Below are 8,151 nucleotides of genomic sequence, written 5' to 3'. Positions count from 1 at the left end.
GTCTGGGTAGCTGCCCCTTTTGTACGACGGGGGAGAACCAGACATTTTTCAGTGGGAGGGGGTGGTAAGGGTGCCTGGGCACCTGCCCGTTCTGTCTGACGAGGGCATAACCAGACTTTTTACAGTGGGGTGGGGGTGGTAAGGGTGCCTGGGCACCTGCCCGTTCTGTCTGACGGGGGCATAACCAGACCTTTCACAGTTGGGTGCGGGTGGCAAGGGTGTCTGGGTAGCTGCCCCATTTGCACGACGGGGGAGAACCAGACATTTTTCAGTGGGGTGGGGGTGGTAAGGGTGCCTGGGCACCTGCCCGTTCTGTCTGACGGGGCTTTAACCAGACCTTTTACAGGGGGGTGGGGGTGGCAAGGGTGCCTGGGCACCTGCCTGTTCTGTCTGACGGGGCTTTAACCAGACCTTTTACAGGGGGGTGGGGGTGGCAAGGGTGCCTGGGCACCTGCCTGTTCTGTCTGACGGGGGCATAACCAGACCTTTTACAGTGGGGTGGGGGTGGCAAGGGTGCCTGGGCACCTGCCCGTTCTGTCTGACGGGGCTTTAACCAGACCTTTTACAGGGGGGTGGGGGTGGCAAGGGTGCCTGGGCACCTGCCTGTTCTGTCTGACGGGGGCATAACCAGACCTTTTACAGTGGGGTGGGGGTGGCAAGGGTGTCTGGGTAGCTGCCCTTTTTGTCCGATGGGGGAGAACCAGACCTTTTTCAGTGGGGTGGGGGTGGCAAGGGTGTCTGGGTAGCTGCCCCTTTTGTACGACGGGGGCATAACCAGACCTTTTACAGTGGGGTGGGGGTGGCAAGGGTGTCTGGGTAGCTGCCCTTTTTGTCCGACGGGGGCATAACCAGACCTTTTACAGTGGGGTGGGGGTGGCAAGGGTGCCTGGGCACCTGCCCCTTCTGTCTGACGGGGGCATAACCAGACCTTTTTCAGTAGGGTGGGGGTGGCAAGGCTGCTTGGGCACCTGCCCGTTCTGTCTGACGGGGGCATTACCAATTCTTTTACAGTGGGGTGGGGGTGGCAAGGGTGCCTGGGCACATGCCTTTTTTGTCTGACGGGGGCATAACTAGACCTTTTTCAGTGGGGTGGGGGTGGCAAGGGTGTCTGGGCACCTGCCCGTTCTGTCTGATGGGGGCATAACCAGTTCTTTTACAGTGGGGTGGGGGTGGCAAGCGTGTCTCGGCTCCTGCCCGTTCTGTCTGACGGGGGCATAACCAGACCTTTTACAGTGGGGTGGGGGGTGGCAAGGGTGTCTGGGTAGCTGCCCCTTTTGTACGACGGGGGAGAACCAGACTTTTTACAGTGGGGTGGGGGGTGGCAAGGCTGCCTGGGCTCGTGCCCGTTCTGTCTGATGGGGGCATAACCAGTTCTTTTACAGTGGGGTGGGGGTGGCAAGGGTGTCTGGGCATCTGCCTATTCTGTTTGACGGGGGCATAACCAAACCTTTTAGAGTGGGGTGGTGGTGGCAAGGCTGCCTGGGCACATGCCCGTTCTGTCTGATGGGGGCATAACCAGTTCTTTTACAGTGGGGTGGGGGTGGCAAGGCTGCCTGGGCACCTGCCCGTTCTGTCTGATGGGGGCATAACCAGTTCTTTTACAGTGGGGTGGGGGTGGCAAGGGTGTCTGGGCATCTGCCACTTCTATCCAACGGGGGAGTAATCAGACCTTTTACAGTGGGGTGGGGGTGGCAAGGGTGTCTGGGCACCTGCCCGTTCTGTCTGATGGGGGCATAACCAGTTCTTTTACAGTGGGGTGGGGGTGGCAAGCGTGTCTCGGCTCCTGCCCGTTCTGTCTGACGGGGGCATAACCAGACCTTTTACAGTGGGGTGGGGGTGGCAAGGGTGTCTGGGTAGCTGCCCCTTTTGTACGACGGGGGAGAACCAGACATTTTTCAGTGGGAGGGGGTGGTAAGGGTGCCTGGGCACCTGCCCGTTCTGTCTGACGGGGGCATAACCAGACTTTTTACAGTGGGGTGGGGGTGGTAAGGGTGCCTGGGCACCTGCCCGTTCTGTCTGACGAGGGCATAACCAGACTTTTTACAGTGGGGTGGGGGTGGTAAGGGTGCCTGGGCACCTGCCCGTTCTGTCTGACGGGGGCATAACCAGACCTTTCACAGTTGGGTGCGGGTGGCAAGGGTGTCTGGGTAGCTGCCCCATTTGCACGACGGGGGAGAACCAGACATTTTTCAGTGGGGTGGGGGTGGTAAGGGTGCCTGGGCACCTGCCCGTTCTGTCTGACGGGGCTTTAACCAGACCTTTTACAGGGGGGTGGGGGTGGCAAGGGTGCCTGGGCACCTGCCTGTTCTGTCTGACGGGTCTTTAACCAGACCTTTTACAGGGGGGTGGGGGTGGCAAGGGTGCCTGGGCACCTGCCTGTTCTGTCTGACGGGGGCATAACCAGACCTTTTACAGTGGGGTGGGGGTGGCAAGGGTGCCTGGGCACCTGCCCGTTCTGTCTGACGGGGCTTTAACCAGACCTTTTACAGGGGGGGTGGGGGTGGCAAGGGTGCCTGGGCACCTGCCTGTTCTGTCTGACGGGGGCATAACCAGACCTTTTACAGTGGGGTGGGGGGTGGCAAGGGTGTCTGGGTAGCTGCCCTTTTTGTCCGATGGGGGAGAACCAGACCTTTTTCAGTGGGGTGGGGGTGGCAAGGGTGTCTGGGTAGCTGCCCCTTTTGTACGACGGGGGAGAACCAGACATTTTTCAGTGGGAGGGGGTGGCAAGGGTGCCTGTGCACCTGCCTCTTCTGTCCTATGGAGGAGTACCAAGATCTTTTACATTGTAGTGGGGGGGGGGGGTGGGGGTAAGGGATCCTGGGCACCTGCCCGTTGTCTGACGGGGGCATAACCAGACCTTTTACAGTGGGGTGGGGGGTGGCAAGGGTGCCTGGGCACCTGCCCGTTCTGTCTGACGGGGGCATAACCAGACCTTTTTCAGTGGGGTGGGGGTGGCAAGGCTGCTTGGGCACCTGCCCGTTCTGTCTGACGGGGGCATAACCAGACCTTTTACAGTGGGGTGGGGGTGGCAAGGGTGCCTGGGCACCTGCCTGTTCAGTCTGACGGGGGCATAACCAGACCTTTTACAGTGTGTTGGGCAGGCAAGGGTGCCTGGGCACCTGCCCGTTCTGTCTGACGGGGCATAACCAGACCTTTTACAGTGGTTTGGGGGTGGCAAGGGTCTCTGGGCACCTGCCTATTCTGTCTGACTGGGGCATAACCAGACCTTTTACAGTGGGGTGGGGGTGGCAAGGGTGCCTGGGTAGCTGCCCTTTTTGTCTGACGGGGGAGAACCAGACCTTTTTCAGTGGGGTGGGGGTGGCAAGGTTGCCTAGGAAACTGCCCGTCCTGTCTGACAGGTCTTTAACCAGACCTTTTCCGGGGGGGTGGGGGTGGCAATGCTGCCTGGGCACCTGCCCCTTCGATCCTACCGGGGAGTAACTAGACCTTTTACAGTGGGGTGGGGGTGGCAAGGGTGCCTGGGAAACTGCCCGTCTTGTCTGACAGGGGCATAACCAGACCTTTTACAGTGGGGTGAGGTGGCAAGGGTGCCTGGGCACCTGCCCCTTCTGTCTGACGGGGGCATAACCAGACCTTTTTCAGTAGGGTGGGGGTGGCAAGGCTGCTTGGGCACCTGCCCGTTCTGTCTGACGGGGGCATTACCAATTCTTTTACAGTGGGGTGGGGGTGGCAAGGGTGCCTGGGCACATGCCTTTTTTGTCTGACGGGGGCATAACTAGACCTTTTTCAGTGGGGTGGGGGTGGCAAGGGTGTCTGGGCACCTGCCCGTTCTGTCTGATGGGGGCATAACCAGTTCTTTTACAGTGGGGTGGGGGTGGCAAGCGTGTCTCGGCTCCTGCCCGTTCTGTCTGACGGGGGCATAACCAGACCTTTTACAGTGGGGTGGGGGTGGCAAGGGTGTCTGGGTAGCTGCCCCTTTTGTACGACGGGGGAGAACCAGACTTTTTACAGTGGGGTGGGGGTGGCAAGGCTGCCTGGGCTCGTGCCCGTTCTGTCTGATGGGGGCATAACCAGTTCTTTTACAGTGGGGTGGGGGTGGCAAGGGTGTCTGGGCATCTGCCTATTCTGTTTGACGGGGGCATAACCAAACCTTTTAGAGTGGGGTGGTGGTGGCAAGGCTGCCTGGGCACATGCCCGTTCTGTCTGATGGGGGCATAACCAGTTCTTTTACAGTGGGGTGGGGGGTGGCAAGGCTGCCTGGGCACCTGCCCGTTCTGTCTGATGGGGGCATAACCAGTTCTTTTACAGTGGGGTGGGGGTGGCAAGGGTGTCTGGGCATCTGCCACTTCTATCCAACGGGGGAGTAATCAGACCTTTTACAGTGGGGTGGGGGTGGCAAGGGTGTCTGGGCACCTTCCCGTTCTGTCTGATGGGGGCATAACCAGTTCTTTTACAGTGGGGTGGGGGGTGGCAAGCGTGTCTCGGCTCCTGCCCGTTCTGTCTGACGGGGGCATAACCAGACCTTTTACAGTGGGGTGGGGGTGGCAAGGGTGTCTGGGTAGCTGCCCCTTTTGTACGACGGGGGAGAACCAGACATTTTTCAGTGGGAGGGGGTGGTAAGGGTGCCTGGGCACCTGCCCGTTCTGTCTGACGGGGGCATAACCAGACTTTTTACAGTGGGGTGGGGGTGGTAAGGGTGCCTGGGCACCTGCCCGTTCTGTCTGACGAGGGCATAACCAGACTTTTTACAGTGGGGTGGGGGTGGTAAGGGTGCCTGGGCACCTGCCCGTTCTGTCTGACGGGGGCATAACCAGACCTTTCACAGTTGGGTGCGGGTGGCAAGGGTGTCTGGGTAGCTGCCCCATTTGCACGACGGGGGAGAACCAGACATTTTTCAGTGGGGTGGGGGTGGTCAGGGTGCCTGGGCACCTGCCCGTTCTGTCTGACGGGGGCATAACCAGACCTTTTACAGTGGGGTGGGGGTGGCAAGGGTGCCTGGGCACCTGCCCGTTCTGTCTGACGGGGCTTTAACCAGACCTTTTACAGGGGGGTGGGGGTGGCAAGGGTGCCTGGGCACCTGCCTGTTCTGTCTGACGGGGGCATAACCAGACCTTTTACAGTGGGGTGGGGGTGGCAAGGGTGCCTGGGCACCTGCCCGTTCTGTCTGACGGGGCTTTAACCAGACCTTTTACAGGGGGGTGGGGGTGGCAAGGGTGCCTGGGCACCTGCCTGTTCTGTCTGACGGGGGCATAACCAGACCTTTTACAGTGGGGTGGGGGTGGCAAGGGTGTCTGGGTAGCTGCCCTTTTTGTCCGATGGGGGAGAACCAGACCTTTTTCAGTGGGGTGGGGGTGGCAAGGGTGTCTGGGTAGCTGCCCCTTTTGTACGACGGGGGAGAACCAGACATTTTTCAGTGGGAGGGGGGTGGCAAGGGTGCCTGTGCACCTGCCTCTTCTGTCCTATGGAGGAGTACCAAGATCTTTTACATTGTAGTGGGGGGGGGGTGGGGGTAAGGGATCCTGGGCACCTGCCCGTTGTCTGACGGGGGCATAACCAGAACTTTTACAGTGGGGTGGGGGTGGCAAGGGTGCCTGGGCACCTGCCCGTTCTGTCTGACGGGGGCATAACCAGACCTTTTTCAGTGGGGTGGGGGTGGCAAGGCTGCTTGGGCACCTGCCCGTTCTGTCTGACGGGGGCATAACCAGACCTTTTACAGTGGGGTGGGGGTGGCAAGGGTGCCTGGGCACCTGCCCGTTCTGTCTGACGGGGGCATAACCAGACCTTTTACAGTGTGTTGGGCAGGCAAGGGTGCCTGGGCACATGCCTTTTTTGTCTGACGGGGGCATAACTAGACCTTTTTCAGTGGGGTGGGGGTGGCAAGGGTGCCTGGGCACCTGCCTGTTCAGTCTGACGGGGGCATAACCAGACCTTTTACAGTGTGTTGGGCAGGCAAGGGTGCCTGGGCACCTGCCCGTTCTGTCTGACGGGGCATAACCAGACCTTTTACAGTGGTTTGGGGGTGGCAAGGGTCTCTGGGCACCTGCCTATTCTGTCTGACTGGGGCATAACCAGACCTTTTACAGTGGGGTGGGGGGTGGCAAGGGTGCCTGGGTAGCTGCCCTTTTTGTCTGACGGGGGAGAACCAGACCTTTTTCAGTGGGGTGGGGGTGGCAAGGTTGCCTAGGAAACTGCCCGTCCTGTCTGACAGGTCTTTAACCAGACCTTTTCCGGGGGGGTGGGGGTGGCAATGCTGCCTGGGCACCTGCCCCTTCGATCCTACCGGGGAGTAACTAGACCTTTTACAGTGGGGTGGGGGTGGCAAGGGTGCCTGGGAAACTGCCCGTCTTGTCTGACAGGGGCATAACCAGACCTTTTACAGTGGGGTGAGGTGGCAAGGGTGCCTGGGCACCTGCCCCTTCTGTCTGACGGGGGCATAACCAGACCTTTTTCAGTAGGGTGGGGGTGGCAAGGCTGCTTGGGCACCTGCCCGTTCTGTCTGACGGGGGCATTACCAATTCTTTTACAGTGGGGTGGGGGTGGCAAGGGTGCCTGGGCACATGCCTTTTTTGTCTGACGGGGGCATAACTAGACCTTTTTCAGTGGGGTGGGGGTGGCAAGGGTGTCTGGGCACCTGCCCGTTCTGTCTGATGGGGGCATAACCAGTTCTTTTACAGTGGGGTGGGGGTGGCAAGCGTGTCTCGGCTCCTGCCCGTTCTGTCTGACGGGGGCATAACCAGACCTTTTACAGTGGGGTGGGGGTGGCAAGGGTGTCTGGGTAGCTGCCCCTTTTGTACGACGGGGGAGAACCAGACTTTTTACAGTGGGGTGGGGGTGGCAAGGCTGCCTGGGCTCGTGCCCGTTCTGTCTGATGGGGGCATAACCAGTTCTTTTACAGTGGGGTGGGGGTGGCAAGGGTGTCTGGGCATCTGCCTATTCTGTTTGACGGGGGCATAACCAAACCTTTTAGAGTGGGGTGGTGGTGGCAAGGCTGCCTGGGCACATGCCCGTTCTGTCTGATGGGGGCATAACCAGTTCTTTTACAGTGGGGTGGGGGTGGCAAGGCTGCCTGGGCACCTGCCCGTTCTGTCTGATGGGGGCATAACCAGTTCTTTTACAGTGGGGTGGGGGTGGCAAGGGTGTCTGGGCATCTGCCACTTCTATCCAACGGGGGAGTAATCAGACCTTTTACAGTGGGGTGGGGGTGGCAAGGGTGTCTGGGCACCTGCCCGTTCTGTCTGATGGGGGCATAACCAGTTCTTTTACAGTGGGGTGGGGGTGGCAAGCGTGTCTCGGCTCCTGCCCGTTCTGTCTGACGGGGGCATAACCAGACCTTTTACAGTGGGGTGGGGGGTGGCAAGGGTGTCTGGGTAGCTGCCCCTTTTGTACGACGGGGGAGAACCAGACATTTTTCAGTGGGAGGGGGTGGTAAGGGTGCCTGGGCACCTGCCCGTTCTGTCTGACGGGGGCATAACCAGACTTTTTACAGTGGGGTGGGGGTGGTAAGGGTGCCTGGGCACCTGCCCGTTCTGTCTGACGAGGGCATAACCAGACTTTTTACAGTGGGGTGGGGGTGGTAAGGGTGCCTGGGCACCTGCCCGTTCTGTCTGACGGGGGCATAACCAGACCTTTCACAGTTGGGTGCGGGTGGCAAGGGTGTCTGGGTAGCTGCCCCATTTGCACGACGGGGGAGAACCAGACATTTTTCAGTGGGGTGGGGGTGGTCAGGGTGCCTGGGCACCTGCCCGTTCTGTCTGACGGGGGCATAACCAGACCTTTTACAGTGGGGTGGGGGTGGCAAGGGTGCCTGGGCACCTGCCCGTTCTGTCTGACGGGGCTTTAACCAGACCTTTTACAGGGGGGTGGGGGTGGCAAGGGTGCCTGGGCACCTGCCTGTTCTGTCTGACGGGGGCATAACCAGACCTTTTACAGTGGGGTGGGGGTGGCAAGGGTGTCTGGGCACCTGCCCGTTCTGTCTGATGGGGGCATAACCAGTTCTTTTACAGTGGGGTGGGGGTGGCAAGCGTGTCTCGGCTCCTGCCCGTTCTGTCTGACGGGGGCATAACCAGACCTTTTACAGTGGGGTGGGGGTGGCAAGGGTGTCTGGGTAGCTGCCCCTTTTGTACGACGGGGGAGAACCAGACTTTTTACAGTGGGGTGGGGGTGGCAAGGCTGCCTGGGCTCGTGCCCGTT

This window comes from Brienomyrus brachyistius, unplaced genomic scaffold (genome assembly GCF_023856365.1).
Source record: "Brienomyrus brachyistius isolate T26 unplaced genomic scaffold, BBRACH_0.4 scaffold36, whole genome shotgun sequence".
NCBI lineage: Eukaryota > Metazoa > Chordata > Actinopteri > Osteoglossiformes > Mormyridae > Brienomyrus > Brienomyrus brachyistius.
This window is presented reverse-complemented; position numbering follows the sequence as displayed.